The 21,132-nt window shown below is 46.8% G+C and overlaps 1 protein-coding gene across 2 annotated transcripts in view; it reads left to right on the top strand.

Annotated features, from left to right (window-relative positions):
- LOC145356894 (solute carrier family 45 member 3) overlaps positions 1-21,132 on the top strand; it is a 162,464-nt gene that overhangs the window by 42,414 nt on the left and 98,918 nt on the right. The window lies entirely within an intron of this gene.

Below are 21,132 nucleotides of genomic sequence, written 5' to 3'. Positions count from 1 at the left end.
ACCAGTGGGAAGGGTCAGAGATACCCTCTTTAAACTCCTCCCTGGCCAAAAAAAGCAGAAAACACCACTCTCTCAGACACTCTTCAGGCTAAAACCAGGGCCGGTGCAAGATAGTCAGCTGCCCAAGGTGAACCTTGAGCCTTATGACTTCCCGCCCCCAAAATTAACTTAATATTGTTCATTCATATGATTTTTAAAAAATCTGCATTTATAATTACAGATTAATTTTACATGAAAAAAGAAGGTATCACATACATTGTTTTACATTTTTCACAGTATGTGTACTAGTGGAAATGCATGTAACAATGTGTAAATGGCTCATCTGATGTAATTCTGTGTCCCTACAACAGGTACAAGATCATTATTGCTGGGAAAAAGCTTTTTGTCATGCATTCATTGCCTCCCCGTGTCTGCCTGGGCTTCCTCCACAGCCTGAAAGATGTGCTGGTTAAGTGAATTGGCCATGCTAAACTCTTCCTCTGTGTACCTGAACAGGCACTGGAATATGGTGACTAGGGGATGTTCACTATAACATCAATGCAGGGTTAATGTCAGCCTACTTATAACACTAATAAATAAAATTAAAAACGTATTTATACTGTATGAGAAGGGACAGCTGATAGGTAGGGGCATTGCTATGGAAAATGCACCAGTTAATGGTTATTGACAGTCAACTGCCAAGCATTATTTGAAATTTAAACCAGGCAGCTTGACTCTGGTCAAAGCATTGTCCTGAGGAATGAACCAGCAAACTGTTGCCACTTACTTTGTTTAGCTGAAACAGATGCAATGTGTGTACCTGTTTTTTCTGTCTACAAAGAACAGGTCCATTTGTATTAATGTGTGGATCTTCTAGTATGTACAAATGTGAAACATTGCAAGTCCAACTGACAATCTTAAATTAGTTGTCAGCTTAGCTCTTAGCACACTTTGGATTATTTAGCAAACGTTGCCCAATCGTGGAATCACACCTCAATTTGGACACTGTCTGCATTGCCAGTGCAGAACTGATGGACCGAAGGGCCTCTTCTGCATACTGATTCTATGACTGTTTTGAGTTTTGCGAGCACAGGCTGGTTGGGTACTAATGTGCAATTGCCCGATGCAAACAGCAAAAGAGATATGCTGATTGCCGCAATTCGCCAGTCTTGGGGACATTATTTCTGTTGACACTGATGTTCTCGCAGAATGTCCTGATGGATGCAAAATGCAACGCTTGACATTTTAAAAAAATTCTTTTTATAGCAATTCTCAAGTTCTGTACCACCAAGCAACTACAACTAGATGAAATCTGTACGATTTACACAATCAATAATCATTATTACTTATACTTTTATTTGCTGGATTGAAGTTTTGGAATAGTCATGTAGATATACAAATTTGTAAAGCTGTAGTATAAACAGAACGAAGAAAATAATATGAAATTTTGGGATGACTGCAAATGTAAGTCTCTGTGTATGTCATTCAAGAGTGCTAGACACGGAAGCATTTTTGTTTGCTATATAATTTTATGAATAGTCCATTCAGTTTCTTTGTTACCCCTTCCCCGCCACAATTTTGCTCTGGAGATCACTTTGTTTGCCTGGTGGTTAAAAACGGTAGTTGACTTTATTTGGAGGAATTAAAATTACATAAAAATCCGGCAGATGTCAAAGAAAGAATATTCTCTGCATGCAAATCAAGTTGAAGTTTACATATTAGTGTCACAAGCCGGTTTACATTAACACGGCAATGAAGTTACTGTGAAAATCACCTAGTCTCCATACTCTGGCGCCTGTTCGGGTACACCGAGGGAGAAGTTAACAAGGCTGTTGCACCTAAACTGTGGGAGCAAGTTGGAGCATCCAGAGGAAACCCAAGCAGGCACGGGGAGAATGTGCAGACTCTGCACAGACGGTGACCCAAGCCAGGATTTGAACCCAGGTCCCTGGCACTGAGAGCCAGCAGTGCCACTACTGTGCCACAGTGCGCTCCATGTTTTGTCTTTGGAATATCAGTCGGAGATGCCCAGTTTCCTGAGCACGTTGCTGGGATGCAGTTCGGCAAAGCTTGAGATTTTGGCCAGAATTGTTTGCCTTTCGGGCATGTTTGATTTGATTTATTATTGTTACATGTATTAACATACAGTGAAAAGTATTGTTTCTTGTGCGCAATACAGACAAAACATACCATTCATGGAGAAGGAAAGGCGAGAGCAGAATGTAGTGTTACAGTCATAGCTAGGGTGTGGAGAAAGATCAACATAATGCAAGGCAGGCCCACTCAAAAACAGCTTCTTCCCTGGTGCCATCAGACTTTTGAGTTGGTTGGTACGTGACCTCAGACTTTTGTATCTTTTTCCCAAAGGGAGAAGGTGGAAGAGAGAATGTCCGGGGTGCCTGGGGTCCTTAATTATGCTGGCTGCTCTGCCGAGGCAGCGGGAAGTATAGACAGAGTCAATGGATGTGCACGCCATCAGCCCTGGAGCGCGATTTCGTGCTGGCTGGCCGAGAGGAGTAACGGTACAGGCGTCCCAAAAACTTCCTGAACGCTGACAGCTACCCCGGGGAGCTGCAGTATCGTTCTGCTGGCATTCGCATCAAAGTAATGTTGCAAATTTCTCTAGCATTTAGAATCAAGCACCTGGCAGCATAACACCTCAACCCTCAAATGCTCTTTTATTTCATTTAATCTCAGTTTAGTCGACTGTGCGCGGCTTGTGTCGACTGTGCGCGGCTTGTGTCGACTGTGCGCGGCTTGTGTCGACTGTGCGCGGCTTGTGTCGACTGTGCGCGGCTTGTGTCGACTGTGCGCGGCTTGTGTCGACTGTTAGGTTTAGTTTGTGTTCTCTTGGCTTAGTTTCTCCATAAATGGAGCCAGCCAATCCTGTTGCCATTCTGAGCATTTTTCCTGTTTCTTTTTCCTGACAGCCTTCTCTAATTTTGTGAGTTATGCTCTCCACTTTTCGTCCTGTTTTGCCCAAACATGTTTCGGAGATAAACTTGACTATTTTCACTATAAAAGTTCCCATTACATTTGCGTTCTTTCTTTCTTCCTTCCAAATATTTTTCTCCAACTTTAACCATTTCTCCACGGTAACATTCTACGATTCTTTGATATTTAACTTTGTGAAGATGTTGTAGACCTGGACCCAGATTTTTATGGTGCTCTGATGGAAAACTGCGTGAGATGACGTCGGGATGTATCCCGGTCTCATTGTGCACGGTTGTAATATTGAGGTGGGCAGGCACAAGTGGGAGTTGGCATCATGCCCGCTGACAATTAAAGGGCAATTAAAGCCATTAACAAGCCTATTTACACTGATATTAATTTGCCCTTGCATGTCTGTCTCAATTTGTGTTCAAGCATCTGGAGTGGGAATTGAACCCACACCTCTGTTTGAAGGCTACAGACTGAATCGATAGATGGCAAAGTGGCAAACAGCACTACTGTTTCACTGCTCCAGGCACCTCAGTTCAATTCCAGCCTTAGGTCACTGCCTGTGTGCAGTTTGCACAGTCTCCCCTTGTCTCCGTGGGTTTCCTCCGGGCGCTCCAGTTTCCTCCCACACTCCAAAGGTGTGCGGGTTAGGTGCTAAATTGCTCCTTAGTATAAGGGAGATTAGTAGGTTTAATATATTGCGAGGATAGGGCCTGGGTGGGATTGTTGTTGATGCAGGCTTGCTGAGCCAAATGCCTCCTTCTGCACTATCAGGGATTCTGTGATGCTTTGGGCTTGTGAATAAGTGACTGTGTATTGGACTGGACCAGAAATTGGTTAGTGGTAGACAGCAGTGAGTTGCAACATGTGGCAGGTGTCTGGATGACAACTGTTAGTAGCGTCTCAGGGGTCATTAATGGGACTAGTATTGTTTTACCATTTTTATTAATGACTGGGAGGATGGAGTCTCGTGCCAAGTGTCTGATTGATGCTCAGCTGAGAGCAATGGCAGCGATCATTATCAGCACATACAAACTTAAACAGATGGGAAAAAGCCCGACACTGGGCAGGGAAATTAAAGTCTTGATATTCAGCAGGGATGTTGATTACTGAGCAACTAATAAAGGGCAACAGGGAGAAACCATTGGAACATTTTGGTTGGACTGGCTGTATTAAACATTGGCACCAAGTTCACAGGGAAGTCAACAGATTGTTTGGTTGCGTAGTTATGGGTGTAACTTGTAACCTAAGGGAGACGTCTTCAAGTTTATTTTTGGCCTCGGTGAGACCACATCTGGAGAACCGCATGCAATTTTGGGTTCTTTCAAAGATTGTTCTGACGTTGATGTTGCCATCCCTGTAGGCATGTGAGAACAGTAGACTTCCAGTCATTGCAGAGTGTTCCAATGTGCACCTGGCCTGAGTATTCTGGCTCCAGAAACAAGGCCACAGGTAGCTGCAGGTTTTGCAGGCATTCGCCACCTTAAAGTTGGTGGCCAAAACATACCTGATCAGATTAAATGTTGCTGAGATTTGCAGCTTGCAGAATCTCCCAAAGCATTTGACAGCCACCTTTTTGAAGTGTATTCAGTGGTACTGTAGGAAACTTGGCAATCGATTTACTCACAGCAAGCTCTCAGAAATGGCAATACAATTAGGTATTATTTTCATGAAATAATTAGGTAGCGCCTTCAGTGTTGTAGAGCAGGAGCATTATTGAGCAAGACTTGACACGGAGCTACGTAAGGAGATATTAGGGCCGTTGACTAATTAAATGCGCAGTATGTTAGGTAGACAGTAACTGTGCAGGAAGTAACAGCTGCTTTTTCCCCACCCCTGCAATGTCGAATTTGGACACAGAGGAATGGGTCTGGGGAAAATAGGTGGGAGTTTTATTGGGAAGGCTCTCCCCAGAGAGGTTTTTCAGGGGCAGATGTGGGGCAGGCAGCCAATCCAGGTCCACGAGGCCTGAAGCCAATTAGGTTAGACCTTGCAGACGCGCTGGCGTTTCGTTGGCAGTGGCGAGTCAGCCCTGCCATGTCCGAGGGTTCTACCCAGCCTGTGGTAGGGGGAGGAGGGAGGCATGGCCTGGGGCATCGTCAGAGGTGGGGTGGCCTCGTGGTACAATTGCTAGACTGTTAATCTAGAAACTCAGCTAATGTTCCTGGGATCCCAGTTCGAATCCTGCCACGGCAGATGATGGAATTTGAATTCAAATTTAAAAAAAAATCTGGACCATGAATTCATTGTTGGAATAACCCGTCTGGTTCGTTAATGTCCTTTAGGGAAGGAAATCTGCCATCTTTACCAGGGGCGGTATGGTGGCACAGTGGGTAGCACTGCTGCCTCATAGCACCAGGAACCTAGGTTCAATTCCGGCCTTGGGTGATAGTGTGGAGCTTGCATGTTCTCCCAGTATCTGCGTGGGTTTCCTCTGGGTGCTCTGGTTTCCTCCCATTGTCCAAAGATGTGTTGGTTAGGTTGATTTGGCTGTGATCGTTTCAGGGGGATTAACAGGGGGTCACAGGGATAGGGCCAGGGTGGGATTGTTGTCAGTGCAGACTCAATGGGCCAAATGGCCTCCTTCTGTACCACAGTGATTCTATGATTCTTGCCTACATGTTAGCCGAGAGCCACAACAATGTGGTTGACTCTGAACTGCCCTCTGAACAAGGGCCACTAGGGATGGGCAATAAATTCTGGCCTGCCAGTGACGCCCATCTCCCACAAGTGATTTTTAAAATAAAAGATGCTTCTGCTTCTGGCAAGAAAGGCTTCATTATGGTTCTCGTTTTGAGGGAAAGGCCTCGTGGCTTTGCCATTAAATATATGCCTGCAAGGGTGCGTCCATGTTGAGGCACCCTCATGGTTATCAATCTGCCTTGGCAGTGCTCACATCTCCTGGAGCAGCGGCCAGTCTTGAATGAGATGGCATGCACAATTAGGGAGGATGTCTTTGGGAAGACTGCAGGCCTGTGAGAATATCCTTGGCCGATATGAGAATTGAACACGCGCTGTTACGTGTCTCTGCGTCACTGACCAGTTGTCCAGCCAACTGAGCCAAACTGACTCACTGTAACTGCAGCATAAGTTCAAAGCTAGGTCTTCGACTGCACTGTACAGCTGTGTTGCTACCCCCTTGTTTTTGGAGCACTTTGAGAGTTCTGCTTTGAATGTACAGTTTTTCTCTCCACAAGAGCTGAACTCGTTGCTGAAGCATTCTTCCAGCACAACAATAGTTTTGTTTTGCAGCAGCAGAGGGGTTCCTCTGTACTCTCTGCAGGCAACGTGCAATCTGTTAATTGTCCATTACCAACTGGAGCCAGTTCCGTGTAAACCTTCTCCTCCACCCTGCCTGCTTCTCGAGCAATGTCAAGCTGTCTGCTGCAGTAAAAATCAAATGCTGCGTTTCCAAATGACTTGTGGACTCGGGCTGAAACTCACTCTCCTACAGTGCTTCGACAACGAGTGAAGGCTTACATTTATAGAGCGCTTTGCATACCATTCGTGCCTCAGTGTTTACGGTTAATAAAGTACTGTTTGAAGTGTGGCCACTGTTGCAACATAGGAAACGTGGCAGCCAATTTGTGCACAGCAAGCTCCCACATACGTGTAAATGTCTTCCGATTCTGGGAAAAAAAATCACACTTTTGACTCAAAATGCTAAGAGTTTCAAGTGTATTTTTTTGGTTGATGCACTGTTACTTGGCAAATGACTGCAGTGCAGCAGTAAATATACCCCCGGGATATATGTTCACATCACAATTAAAGTTCCTTTATTAGCGTCACAAGCAGGCTTACATTAACACCGCAATGAACTTACTGTGAAATTCCCCTAGTCGCCACGTGCCTGATTGGCCACGCTAAATTCTCCCTCAGTGCACCCAATGCACCGAACCAGCAGGTCTTTCAGACTGTGGGAGGAAACTGGAGCTCCTGGAGGAAACCCACACAGACACGGAGAGAACGTGCAGACTCTGCACAGTGACCCAAGCTGGGACTCAAACCCGGGCCCCTGGCGCTGTGAGTCAACAGTGCTAACCACTGTGCCCACCGCACTGTCCCTTTGTTGTTCCTAGCCCTTTACAAAGAATATAACAATGAGCAGACCACCTTTTTTGTTTTGGTGTTGTTGATCGAGGGGTCAGTGTTGACCAGGGCAGACTCAAAGAGTTTCAGAAAAGTCCCAGGGTTTTCCAGCCCTGCCAGCCACCTGGGTTTGCTCAGTCCCACCCAAAGACAACGGGCTTGGGACTGAGCCATTGAACCTCCCTCGGTGGGTCGCACCACCAGCTGACCGGGAAAATCCCCGCCCCAGTAACCTCTTAAGAGAGGGATTTAAATAAAAGCCTCCTTTTGTGTTTTATTTTTTTCACGGTTTACCCAGGTCGCATTCTTCAATGGCCTCAAATTTGAGAGAAGCACTTAACAAGCTTCACTGACCAGTTAGCACTTGACTAATGCGATGCATCGGCACTCGATACACCTCTGAGATTACTGGTGGCTCCTGTGTGGCCTCCGCGGGGGGACTGGCTCATCTGTGCATCTTCATTCCCAGTCCATCAGCAGAGAACCATGATTGATTTTTTTTTTACCCTCTTTAGTCCATGTCAACGATTTCTGACTCCAGCTCCTCCCTCCCCACCCCCCTTATTAACTGATCAGTGCCTTTTTAGCTCTGCAGTTACTCATTGTAATGCTCTCTCTGAGGCCTGCCTGTCTATCATCCGACCTCCATCTGAGGGATGGTCGTACTATGAATAATCATTCTTCACTGATTCCTAGTCTCTGCTGCCATCTCCACCCTGTCCCATAGAGGGGTGAGTCTGCGTCCTGATATTATCTGTCTATGCCATCTTCCTGGTATATGTTTTCCAGGTGTTTTTGCCTCCCAAACACTCCGCTCCTGTTTGCATCACGTGTCTAAGTATTTATTTGTTTGTGTCACCAGTAGGCTAACATTAACATTGCATTGAAGTTACCAAGAAGGTCCCCTAGTCGCCACACTCAGGCGCCTGTTCCGGTACACTGAGGGAGAATTTAGCACGACCAGTGCACCTAACCGGCACGTCTTTCAGATTGTGGGGAGAAACCCCAGAGCACCCGGAGGAAACCCATGCAGACACGGGGAGAAGGCGCAGACTCTGCACAGATGGTGACGCAAGCCGGGAATCAAACCCAGGTCCCTGGCACTGTGAGGCAGCAATGCTAACCATGCTGAATGCTGAAAATACGTGAGCTTCCTCCCTCACTGCCTCAAACGTGTTCCTCTTAACCCCAGCTTTCCCGAGCACTCGCTCCTCTGCCCACTTGACCACCCGTGACGCACATAATATCCGTCTCTGTCCTTTTGATGCTCTTATTCAAGCCTCGTTACTTTTCTCGATGGCCCAGCTTTCACTGCCGCACAAGGGCTTTCAGAAGGCAAATTTCCATCATAACTGAGGTGCCGAGGCCAGTCCAAGCACTTTTAAATGAGCTGACAACACAGCAGCCCAGAATACTGCATTCCCCAAGTGTGATCTAGAGGCAGAGAGGAGTGGCGTAAAATCGCAAGGACAGGATTCCCTCTGGGATCTGACCTGATTGTGGTTCCACTCCGGGGTGGGCAGGTCCTTGGAGAGGTAAGTCTGCCCTTGCCCCCCCCCCACCCAGTTAAGGCCACTTAAGGGCCTTTTCCTGCCCAGCCTTCATTTCTAGGCCGGCAGACGGATGATAAATGTGGAAAGGAATAAAGTCCGATCTCAGGAGGGAAAGAGACTGGGCCCCTCTCCATCAGAAGCCCCCCTTGTCGGTGGGGGTTACCTTCCCCCTGTGGTCTGATAATCTCGGCCCCCCACCTCCCAAACTTCCCACCCAAACTGAAATTCCAGCCCATAATCCTTGTCTGGCCTGAATTTCCTTGGTCGACTTTGCATCTCCTGGGGTGAGTAACCCAAGATAGTGTCAACCTTATGAGTGCATTGTCACCAATCTGCAGCTGAAGACATGGTGGCTCTTGCTAAAGGAGGGGTGGTTGGGTGTGGGGGTGGGGAGGGGGGAAGAAATGAAATAGGAAGAGGAAGGCAGCCTTCCCTAAAAGTGATAATCCTGTATTAGTATGGCAACTTTTGCGTGCAGGCGCGTGTGTGTGTATATTTTATATACATATTTGCTTCCTTGCATCATTTCAATGGCTGTAAAAGAATTTGGGATGTCCTGAGGTCATGAATCTAATATCCGTAATCTGCATAAAATATTGCGTGCATAAAATAATGATGTACAGCCTGTCAAAGATGCGACCACGTTGGAAAGACAGGAGGTGGGGGAGGGACTCAAACTGCAAAGCAATGGGATTCTTTCTTTTCATTCATGGAGTGATCGAATCTGCAAACAGCCATCCTGATCATTTGACCCTTTCCTTGCTCCCTCTTATACATTAAATATTACTTATTTACCTTCTGCCTGGGGTGGCTTTTCAGTAACATAATCCCCGGTTCGCAGGTAGCAGCGGAAAGGCAAAAACGTACCAGTTCGGTGTTCACAGGATAACTCGAGGCAGAGGAGATCTATAAAGACATTTGCAATCTTGAGATTGTATACCTGGATGATAATACAACTGTACAATGAGGCATTGGTTTCGGAGCTGTTAGTTTTTACTGCTGCCATGATGCTGGTTTCATTCTGAGCAGACCTTGGAAAACCTAGATAATATGAAGCAGTTTTGACCCCAATGACTGATAGGTGACATTGTTCCAATCTTAAAGATCAGATTCAGTCTCCGGTCGGCACAGTGATTAGCACTGCTGCCTCACAGTGCCAGGGACCTGGATTCAGTTCCGGCTTGATTATCTGTGTGGAGTTTGCACCTTCCCCGCAATTGCCCATGTCTGCGTAGGTTTCCTGCCCCAATCCAAAGATTAGGTGGATTGACCATGCTAAATTGCCCCTTAGTGTCCCAAGATGTGTAGGTTAGGGGGATTATTGGGATAAATGTGGGGTTGGGGGATAGGTTCTGGATAAGGTGCTCTGTCAAAGACTTACCGCAGACTAAATGGGCCAAATGGCCTCCTTCTGCACTGTGGGGATCCTATGAATCTGCCTGACAGGTGTGCAGGAGGCAGATTCAATTAAAGCTTTCAAAACTAAATTGGATGAATAACTAAAGAGCAAATTTGTAGGGTTACGATGACGAGGCAGGGAGTGGGACTCAGAGAATCCTACAGTGCAGAAGGAGGCCATTCGACCCATTGAGTCTGCACCCACCACAATCCCACACAGGTCCTATCCCCATCACCCCATGCATTTACTCCTAGCTCGTCTCTCTGACACCAAGGGGCAATTTTAACGTGGCCAATCCACCTAACACGCACCTCTTTGGACTGTGGGAGGACTAGCTACGCAGTTCCTGCAAGGAGCCAGCACAGACACGACGGGTGCTATAATTATTCTATGATTCTTTCAGCAGTGAAGTAGCACCTCAATACAGTGAGTTAGTTTGTGCGCTGGGGCAGCCTTTAAAAATGGCTCCTGGAATCATCGCGTGCCAGGGTTGAAGGCTGGACAGGGAATGTGCCAATGCTGCCGGTAGCTTCAATGTCCCCTTTTCCCCCGCTCTATATCGGCCTTTTGGAAAAACCCCGGCCAGTAGTACAAGGAGCAGAGTTTCAAGAACTACGCAGCTGCAGTAAAATGATAACTCGACTACACTGCATTAACTTAATTAGAATCGTGATAAGTTAATGTAAGCAGCTGCACACAGTGCACCAACACCTTTCCCACTCGATTTTAAAAACCTGCCAAGACCAGTTTTGTTATCAATAAAAGCATCATTTGTGGAGTGCAGCCTTTCAAAATGTAGCCTGGATGTTCTGGAGGAATGATGTGGAGATGCCAGCGTTGGACTGGAGTAAACACAGTGAGGAGTCTCACAGCACCAGGTTAAAGTCTAACAGGTTTATTTGTAGCACAAACCACTAGCTTTCGAAGTGCTGCTTCTTCTTCAGGTGAGTGGGTTCTGGAGGAAGACAGCAATGTTTGAAAGGAAGTCATGGGCATTTTGCCATTTTAGCAAAGGATGGTCAGCATGGTGGCACAGTGGTCAGCACTGCTGCCTCACAGCGCCAGGGACCTGGGTTCAATTCCGGTTTCGGGTGACTGTCTGTCTGTGTGGAGTTTGCACTGCTTCCCGTGTCTGTATGGGTCTCCTCCAAGTGCTCCGGTTTCCTCCCACGGTCCAAAGATGTGCATGTCAGGCGGATTGGCCATGCTAAATTGACCATTCGTGTCTCTAGGTTGGGGGTATTAGCGAGGTAAATGAATGGGGTTACGAATATGAGGGGTGGGCCTGGGTACGATGTTCTGCCAGAGATTTGGTTCAGACTCGATGGGCCGAATGTACTCCTTTCACGCTGTAGGGATTCTATGACGAACAGACCACATTGTGAGCAGTGAAAATTAAAAGGAAAGAAGTGGACCTAAATCTTTGATGAGATCTAAACAGACTGTGAGGAAGGGGTGAATTGCTTTGTTTTCGTTGTGGATAGGTATGGAGAGGGGGTTAGTTTTAACAGTTTGGTGTTTGGAGGCAGAGTGGTGAGAATAGTGAGGTAAAAATGCACTGGACCGGCTTCCCGCTTCCTCTGGTTGCTTTTCACCTGACGAAGGGGCTAACCCCGAAAGCTTGTGAGTCTATTATCAGATAAATCGGTTGGACTAAAACCTGGTGTTGTCAGACTTTTTACTGCTTTTCCCAGGAACAGGCCGAGCCTGATGCTGGCATCCTGCCTAGCAACGGTAGGAAACCAATTGTGGTGGATAATTGGGCAATTAACTGTAATTTTGCACCCACACTGCAATCTTTTGGGTGACTCGCAGGCCCCATGCAACCCAGAGGAGGAGGTGGCTGGGCAGCAGGGGGTGAGATTTTTAATCTTCCTCCACCACCACCCTCACCCCTTGTGCCGGGAAGACCTGGAGATTCCAGTAATGCTGGGGGTGATAGAATGGCAGCAATGCCTCTCATACCTGATGAATCATCCTGCCTTTACTGCTTTATCCTCAGCAATGTTGTCACAGGCGACCCAGTGAAGGCTGCTGGGTATTAATTCCGTCCCAAACCAAACAAAATATGGGTGGGGGAGAGGCATCAATCAGGATATTTGAATTCGATGATCAGTCATGATCAAAATGAACAGGCTCAAAAATGGCCTACTCCTGCTTCTAGTTTCTAACCCAGGAAAGGAACTTGGCACCAACAGATGCATTTACGAAATAATGTAACGGAACAAGTGCATAACTCATTAATGGCCAGTCAACCTGCACTAATTGCTAACTAATTAATAGTGAGATTTTTTTGAAAAAACTTCATTCAAATCAAAAAAGAACTGTGCAGGTCAAATGAATCAGACACAAATGGTACCAGCCACATTCTGAAGGAGGAACATACGTTTACACTCTGCAAGATTATTGGTATAAGACATGAAGCTGAATTTTGAACCGTCACTAAGGGAGAGACACATAGTCTAACGGTTGGGTAGAACAGACTTACCAAGTTTATGCTTCCTTACAGTATAGCTCATTGTAGCATTGCTCTGGGTAATTTTAACATCCCCATCAAGCTTTCCTTGATTATTGATTTATTTATAGGATTTTTAAAAAATTATTTGTGGGACATGGGTGTCGCTGGCTGGCCAACATTTATTGCCCATCCCAAGTTTCCCAAATTCAGTTGAGGGTCAGCCATGTTACTGTAGCTCTGGAGTCACGTGTAAGCCGGACCAGGAAAGAACAACAGATTTCCTTCCCTAAAGGACAGCAGTGAACCAGATGGTCTTTTTCTGACAATGGTTTCATTGTCGTCAGTAGATCCTTAATTCCAAATACTTTTTATTGAATTCAAATTCCACTGTCTACTGCGGTGGGATTCGAACCTGGGTTTCCAGAACTTTGGCTGGATTTTCAGATTAATAGTCCAGTGATAGTACTGCTAGGCTGTTGCCTCCCCTGAATGCTGCATCATCTTATGTCCGTGTCCCAGCAGTCTCCCTTTATAAGTCCTCTAGGTACGGCGCGACATGGCGGCACAGTGGTTAGTTCTTCTGTCTCAACAGCGCCAGGGACCCGGGTTCACTTCTGGCCTCGGGCTCACTGTGTGGAGTTTGCACATTCTCCCCATATCTGCGTGGGTTTCCAAAGATGTGCAAGTTAGTGGATGGGCCATGCTTAAAAAAAAGTATCAGGGATTAGCCGGGTAAATACTTGGCGTTACAGGGATAGGGCCTGGGTGGGATTGTTGTCGGTGCAGACTTGATGGGCCGAATGGCCTCCTCCTTCACTGCAGGGCTTCTATGATCGTATGATATTTCACAATGTCCTTTGCCTGTGCATGTTAATATATTAACATACCATTAATACCAACTGCCCATGCAGCGGGGTACACTATATTGACTTCCTGCCATCACTGAGGGGTACTGAAGATGGATTCTCAATTAATAGCCTTCCTGAAGACTAAACCTAAAGGCCCCCCAACAATAGCATGTGGATTTGGTTCCAAAACTATTCTAAGGCAGGAACATTCTCCCTGCAGAATCAGCTCAGTATTAGCAGTATGTAAAGAAAGCAATGAAAATGCTTAGATATTTCCAGTGGACCCCTGAACGAGATACTGCATCCTTCCCCCCCAATTAAGATCGTTCTCCACAGTTGAAGAGAGTGAGTAAGGTTGGGTTATAGTCCGCAGGCCTCATATCCCGAGGAGGTTGATTTTTATTCTTCAGCAGATGAGAAGGAACGTTGTTGCCAAGTCTACGGATGTACTTTCCGAGCATACGCCACCACAGACCTTCCAGGAGCGATCAAACTGAAACAAGAACATGCGTGCAGTTTTCTCTACTTGGCTCCAGGCTGTTGAAGCTGGTTTGAGTTCACCCACTGTCCCCAGCCAGCTGAGATTAGTTAGCTGCCCACAAGCCAGTCCCACAACTTCGGAAGAAGCAGAGGGAGCAGAGCCATGAATCACTCTTTGACCTGTAGAGTGGGGATGTCGGGAATCCTGGCCTTGGGAGGATATGAGAGATACTGAGCCACAAAGGCATAGAATCCCCGAGATACACGAGGAAGGCTGCTCAATCCATTGAATTTGCACCAATTCTCTGGAAGAACAACTCATCCAGGCCCAACCCCGCTCTATCCCCGTAACCCCGTAGAATTCACAGGATCAGCATTATGCTGCAGAAGGAGGCCATTTGGCCCATTGACTCTCCAACCGAACATTGTGACTCTTGTGCTGTGGGGCTTGCAATTGGTCACGGGTCACCATGATTGCAGTGGGGGGAGCTGATTGAGGTTGCCTGCAGTAGCAGGGGCCTGACAACTCTCTCCCTCCCCCTCTCTCTCTCTCTCTCTCTCCTCTCTCTCTCTCTCTCTCTCTCTCTCTCAATGTCAGTCCACTGCTGTTGGAATTGCACATATGCAGCATCAGAGGTTTGCCCATGCGCAATAGCTCTCTCTGCAGGCTGGCTGGTAAATTAAGCCCAACCACTGCTTGCAGCAGCTAGAAACAGTCTAGCCCATATTTTCAGTAACGAAGTTCATAGATTGGGTATGAAAACTCACCCAAAAACAGATCTGAAACGCTCCCATTTTTACGCTGGCAGAACACTGAGGATCAAAGTCCTAAGGGGACAATGTAAGGGGGGCAATGTTGCATAGATGACTGATTGATGTAGGGCAGGATTTTCCAGCTCTTCCCACCAATGGGATTTTCCAGTCCTGTCGAAGGCAGCCCCCCCCCCCCAACCCCAACTTAGTGGGTTTATTGTTGGCGGGAGTGACAAGCCACACAAAACATTGGAAGATCTTGCTGGTGGCCAGTGGCAACCCGCCTTCACCGCTGGGAGATATGCCGTGGTGTAGCCGGAAAATCCCGTTTGGAGTGCGGAATTTGAAAAGGCATTTGGGAGCTTGATGTTTTTCTCTTCAGCGACGTAAAATCCAAGTAGAGGGGAATGGAGGGGGGTGGTGGGTGGGATCGGAAGAAGCAAGTACGGGATGTAATCAAGTGGAACTCTTAATGGTTATAGAAATGTCAACACATTTGGGGCCATATGCGGTGACCAAGGTTAACATTTTGCACGTAGGTGGAGGACTTGATCGGCAAGTCTGAAGGGAGTGAGAACACATTCACTATCTACAAGGCAGTGTGTTCAGAGTAAACATGAATTGTGCTTTTTTTTTGATTCATTCAGGGGATGTGGGCATTGCTGGCTGGGCCAGCATTTATTGCCCGTCCCTGAGGGCATTTGAGAGTCAACCACGTTGCTGTGGTCTGGAGTCACATGTAGACCAGACCAAGTAAGGACGGCAGATTTCCTTCCCTATAGGGCATTAGCAAACCAGATGGATTTTTATGACAATCAACAGTGGTTTTGTGGTCCTCCTTAGACTTTTAATTCCAGATTTATATTGAATTCAAATTTCTGCTGTGGAAAAACTAGCGTTACCCTAGGTTTCTGGATTACTAGACTGGTGACAATATCATGACACTACTGCCTCCCCGCTGATAATCGATGTAAAATCATAGAATGCTACAGTAAAGAAGGAGGCCATTCGGCCCATTGAGTCTGCACCAACCACGATCCCACCCAGACCCTACCCTCATAATCCCATGCATTTACCCTAGCTACTGAAGGGCAATTTAGCGTGGCCAATCCACCTAACCTGCACATCTTTGGACTGTGGGAGGAAACCGGGGCACCCGGAGGAAGCCCACACAGACACGGAGAGAGGTGCAAACTCCACACAGACAGTGACCCAAGCTGGGAATCACACCTGGGTCCCTGGATCTGTGAGGCAGCAGCGCTAGCCACTGTGCCACCGTGCCGCCCCCACCCCATCCCACCCCAGGGGTGCGTGGGGTCTTTTAATTATGTTGGCTGCTTTGCTGAAGGAAGTGTAGACAGAGTCAATGGATGGGAGGCTGGTTTGGTGGACTGATGGGAGGTGATGGACTTGGGCTAGAAGCGATCTCGGTTTTTTATTTGGAGAAAAAGGTAGAAGTATCCAGCAGGCACAGTTACTGGAAAGACTTGTGACTGGAATGTCCTGATAATTGTCGCCTTTCTGTGTAACATTCCTTAAGCCTGTTGATCTTACTGGGTACGCAGTAGAGCACAAACCACTTCAAATGGATATAGTGCCTGCAGTGAGAGACTCCTGTGGATACAGGAGCACATGAGAGCAATTTTCCATCCTAGTCCTATAAATGGCATCAAGCTTTAATTTGATGAAGTGCTGCAGATGGAAACTTGCAGTAATACGTCGCTGTCTATAATTACTTGTTAGATCACTAATAGTTAATTTTGATGTAGTATCTCAGAATCAATTGTGCAGTAGGCTTGCTGTTGTCTAATAGCTCAGTCTTCACAGAACCGATACGTGGCATAAACTGTATTTTGGCAAAGGCAACACTATGCATAGACTGTTACTGCTGTTATGGTTAGCAAGAATCTATTTTCTGCTGTCTTTTAAAAATAGCTTGTCTGACTGAAATTGCCAATCATTTAAACTTTACGAATAACATTTTCTTATGCACAAATCTTGTCAACCACAAAACATCCGGAAAGAATCCAGTGGTTCCCTACAACACTGAAAATAGTCCGGGGAGGGCCATAACAAAGTTTTAAGGACAACTTTATTCTACATTTCTGAATCACCAGGTTCTGAGTTCAAGTCCCACTCCAGGGCTGGAGCACAACAACTCCTGCCAAGTCCCTGCACATCCATCACTGAGGGAGTGCTGCAGGGTCAGAGGTGCTGCCTTCTGGAGGATGTGTTAAGCCGAGGCCCATTTGCTTGCCCTGGGTGGGCAGGTATAAACGATCCTTTCTACGGTGGAAAATCCCACCTAGCGAGTCCACTTCAGGAATACTGTGGAGTACTTTGAGACATCCAGTGATTGTGAAAAGCAATGAAGTTTATTTTTATACCAAATAGGTGCTTTTGAAAAACAGAGATTGGCAGGATTTTCCAGCAGCGCTCAACCCCGAGAACGGAAAATCTCGCCTGAGGTCAACGGATCTTTGCATGGTCCGCCACCGCACCCCCCCCCCCCAGCCCTCCTGCTGCCTGCTACGGTTGCCGTGGCAGCCAAGATGGGCAAATACCACCCACTGACTTTTCTCCAATCGTTATTTGTAAATTGAGTTCAACACGGCCTCTCTAGAGGCAACACTAAAGAGCGACGTTGCAAAGCTGGTCTACTACGGTGGCTTAGCATTGCTGTCTCATAACGCCAAGGACCTGGGTTCAATTCCAGCCTCGGGTCACTGTCTGTGGGGAGTCTGCACATTCTCCCTGTGTCTGCGTGGGTTTCCTCTGGGTGCTCTGGTTCCCTCCCACGGTCCAAAGATAGAAAAGTAAAGTTTATTTTCAGTTACGTGGGTAAGATGGGTATAGAGGGACATGGGCCAAATGTGAGCAATTGGGATTAGCATAGGGGTTTTAGAAAAAAGAGCAGCATGAACAAGTTGGGCCAAAGGGCCTGTTTTGATGCTGTAAACCTCTATGATTCTAATTACGGTAAGATATGGCACCTTCAACCCAGCACCAACAAAACAGTCTCAAGTATATTCCACCCCCATGATGCCAGTGCCAAGAGGGAACTCAACATCCGTGAGTGGCCAGAGACGGAGTCACAAACAACATCCCGTTTGCCTCAGTGTTACCCTTGACCCGAGCACTGACATTCATAGAATCATAGAATCCCTACAGTGCAGAAAGAAGCCATTCAGCCCATCGAGTCTGCACCGACCACAATTCCACCTAGCCCCTATCCCCAAAACCCCATGCAATTGCCCTAGCTAACCCCCCTGATGCTAAGGGGCAACTTAGCATGGCCAATCCACCTAACCCGCACATCTTTGGACCGTGGATGGAAACCGGAGCACCCGGAGGAAACCCACGCCGATACGGGGGTAGAAAAGTGCAAGCTCCATACAGATAGTGACCCAAGCCGGGAATGGAACCCAGATCCCTATGAGGCAGCAGTGATGTGTCTGTATCTGTGTGTGCGTGAGTGTCTGTGTCTGTATTCACTCTATGTCACGGAACACTGAAGCTCCAGTGTGTGCTGTCCCTCTGAGTGTGCTGCTTCACTGTACTATCAACTCTCTTACCTAGCGATCACACTGCTTGCTAATGGCAGTGTTATCACTGGGTGTGCCTGTACTCCAGGAAAATTCGCTGCGTGCCTCGAAACATCCACATTGTACCAAAATACCGTGAAGTGATGAATCAAAATAAACTGCTTCCGCTACAAGTACCACCAGTACTCCTCTCTGATACTATCCAGCTCCAAAATGAATTATACAGCACTAAGAGGCTGTGGCTCTGCCTCTTTGGAAAAAGCTATCTAATTATACCCACTCCCTTGCTCTCCACACAGCACCCTGCAAATGTCTCCTCCGCTGGCAGTTATCAATTTGCTTTTGAACATTGTGATTAAATCTGCCTCCACCGTCCTTTCAGGATGAGCATTTCATTCCATTTGGGATGACATTTCTAATCGGAAAGCCGAGGGATTTTCACCATTCCAGCAGATATAATGCAACAATTTCACATCACAACACTTAGCCTTCAGTCAAATCAGATTGAAGACGTAGAAAGTGAACATTTTTTTTTAACCCGTTCAGTCCCGATCTTGGTGGTGGCAAATTTTTCGAGGCCATGCTCTCTCACACACAGATTCACGGTGGCACAGTGCTTAGCACTGCTGCCTCACAACCCCAGGGACCCCTGTTCAATCCCTGACTCGGGTCACTGTCTGTGTGGAGTCTGCATGTTCTCACTGTGTCTGCATGGGTTTCCTCCGGATGCTCTGGTTTTCTCCCAGAGTCTGAAAGACCTGCTGGTTAGGTGCATTGGCCATGCTAAATTTTCCCTCGGCGTTACCCGAACAGGCGCCGGAGTGTGATGACTAGGGGATTTTCACAGTAACTTCATTGCAGTGTTGATGTAAGCCTACTTGTGACGCGAGTAATTAAACTTAACTTTTAACTAAGAAAGTTACAACAATAAAGTATAGTCCTCAAATAGAGCATCTTTCAAGGTAGCTTTCACACTGGGATTTTCAGTTGAAAAGGGCCAGGGTCCTCGTGCTAATTTTTGCATTGTTACGGCTCAACGTTTGTCAGCCAAAATATTGCAAAGATAAACTACTCAACTTAGTCAATTAGGCTGTCAAAGTCATTGGTCCTCAATAAATGTTAAGTAGTTGTGGATCAGTGGTTCATGTGTATATGTTTTCAGTTTCGAGCTTATTGACCCCTGGTGCTTGACCCAGATATTATCTCCGCACAGTTCTGAGCAGTTCGATCCTCTTTCATTTTTGACCCGGTTCCCACGTCAACTCCTAGCAATTCTTTTGTTTGCCAGAGTGTTTCAGACAATCTCATCCTCTTGCGATGGCCTTTTCCCTCTCTGCGTGAATGTGACCAGTGTTCCCTGCGCTGAATAGAGGTCACTGCAGCGGGGTCAAGGGCTGAGACACAGTGCGGTGCGTAATCAGATGTCTAATAGGACCTTCCCTCAGGTGTTGATGGAAGTAAAATGATTTGAGTTTTTGGCTTTGCTCGTCTGGAATATTTCCATTTGAATACAAAAAGAGAGATTTGTTTCCTGAGTTGCTAAAGAGATGAAGAACTTGGAATTATTTCCAATGTGTTTTTTTTTGCCTTGATAATTTTTATATCCCAGCACTTCTCCATTCTGATGGAATTAAATCAGCAATCGATGCTACGGTCAAACCCAGTTCTTCTGTGTCGTGATCATTGTGATTTTAAGTGGTGCCATGGCATTTAATTTACAACCTAACTCGCCTTAAAATACACCTAACTGCAGGGAAGTTCTCCCCAGTATTCTGATTTGATTTATTACTGCCACATGTCTTAGTACACAGTGAAAAGTATTGTTTCCTGCACGCTATTAGAGACAAAGCATACGGTACATAGAGAAAGAAAGGCGAGAGTGCAGAATGTAGTGTTACAGTCATAGCTAGGGTGTAGAGAAAGATCAACTTAATGCGAGGTAGATCCATTCAAAAGTCTAACAGCAGTGGGAAGAAGCTATTCTTGAGCCGGTTGGTACGTGACCTTAGACTTTTGCATCTTTTTCCAGGTGGAAGAGAGAATGTCTGGGGTGGACAGTCTTCTCTCCTTTATTATGCTGGCTGCTTTGTCGAGGCAGCAGGAAGTGTAGACAGAGCCAATGGATGGGAGGCTGGTTTGCGTCATGGATTGGGGTCTGGGAGTTTGCAGAGTGAAGGCCCTGGCTTCTAGGGCGTTTTCCTGCTCTCTAGGAGCCACGGTTCTGGGACTACAATAGCGGCTGTCGGTCCCATGTGGGCGGCTTGTCCAGGTCAAGTGTCTCCAGGGTTGTAAGGATCGCCAAATCTGTAAGAGATTGGGTCAATGTTATTTGTTATTGGTCCCAAATCAAGCTGATTATCTGGTTCTTTCGTTGCTTCTTGTGGGAGCTTGCTTTGCGCAAATGGACTCCTGTGTTTCCTGCTTTACCACAGTGGCCACATTGGACTTCCTGAGGTCAACAAATGCACCTTTATTTCTCTGCATCAGGGCTTTATCTGATCTTTTACAGAATCATTCCCTCCCCCGCACCCCATGTTGACGCCAGGTCTGATGGAAGACCATCGACCTGAAATGTTAACTGTTTCTATCTCTCCCTCTCTCTCTCCCTCTCTCTTTCTCTCGATGCTGCTGAGTATTTCCAATGTTTTCTGTTTACATTTCAAGGTTGCAGCACCCGTGCTATTTTGAATTTCTATAATTGTCGAGCGGTGAGCGTGTGGAGCAGCTTCAGAGAAAGGACACTTTCCTGGTTTGGGTCCAGCAAGGCCTAGCTTTGTGCGCTGTCAGTGACATCTCCGAGCCAAGGAATGTGCCTTTCCTTTGAGCACTGAGATTGGAGAGTCGCAGAGTTGGGTCTGGCCAGAAGCCCGTTCCCCAATGCTCACCCCCACCACCGCCATGCTTAGTGGGTTTGACTGGAAACAGAATTAAATACAGCATCTTACTGTGTCGATCTGATCTTTTTGAAGTTATATCACCAACTGACTCAAGGACAGCTTCTTCCCTGCTGCCATCAGGCTTTTAAGAACATAAGAACATAAGAAATAGGAGCAGGAGTAGGCCATCTAGCCCTTCGAGCCTGCCCCGC

Source organism: Carcharhinus amblyrhynchos, chromosome 22 (assembly GCF_965287045.1).
Source record: "Carcharhinus amblyrhynchos chromosome 22, sCarAmb.v2.hapA, whole genome shotgun sequence".
NCBI classification, from domain to species: Eukaryota; Metazoa; Chordata; class Chondrichthyes; order Carcharhiniformes; family Carcharhinidae; genus Carcharhinus; species Carcharhinus amblyrhynchos.
Note: the sequence above shows the minus strand (reverse complement) of the source record. Positions and strands in the feature narration are given on the sequence as shown.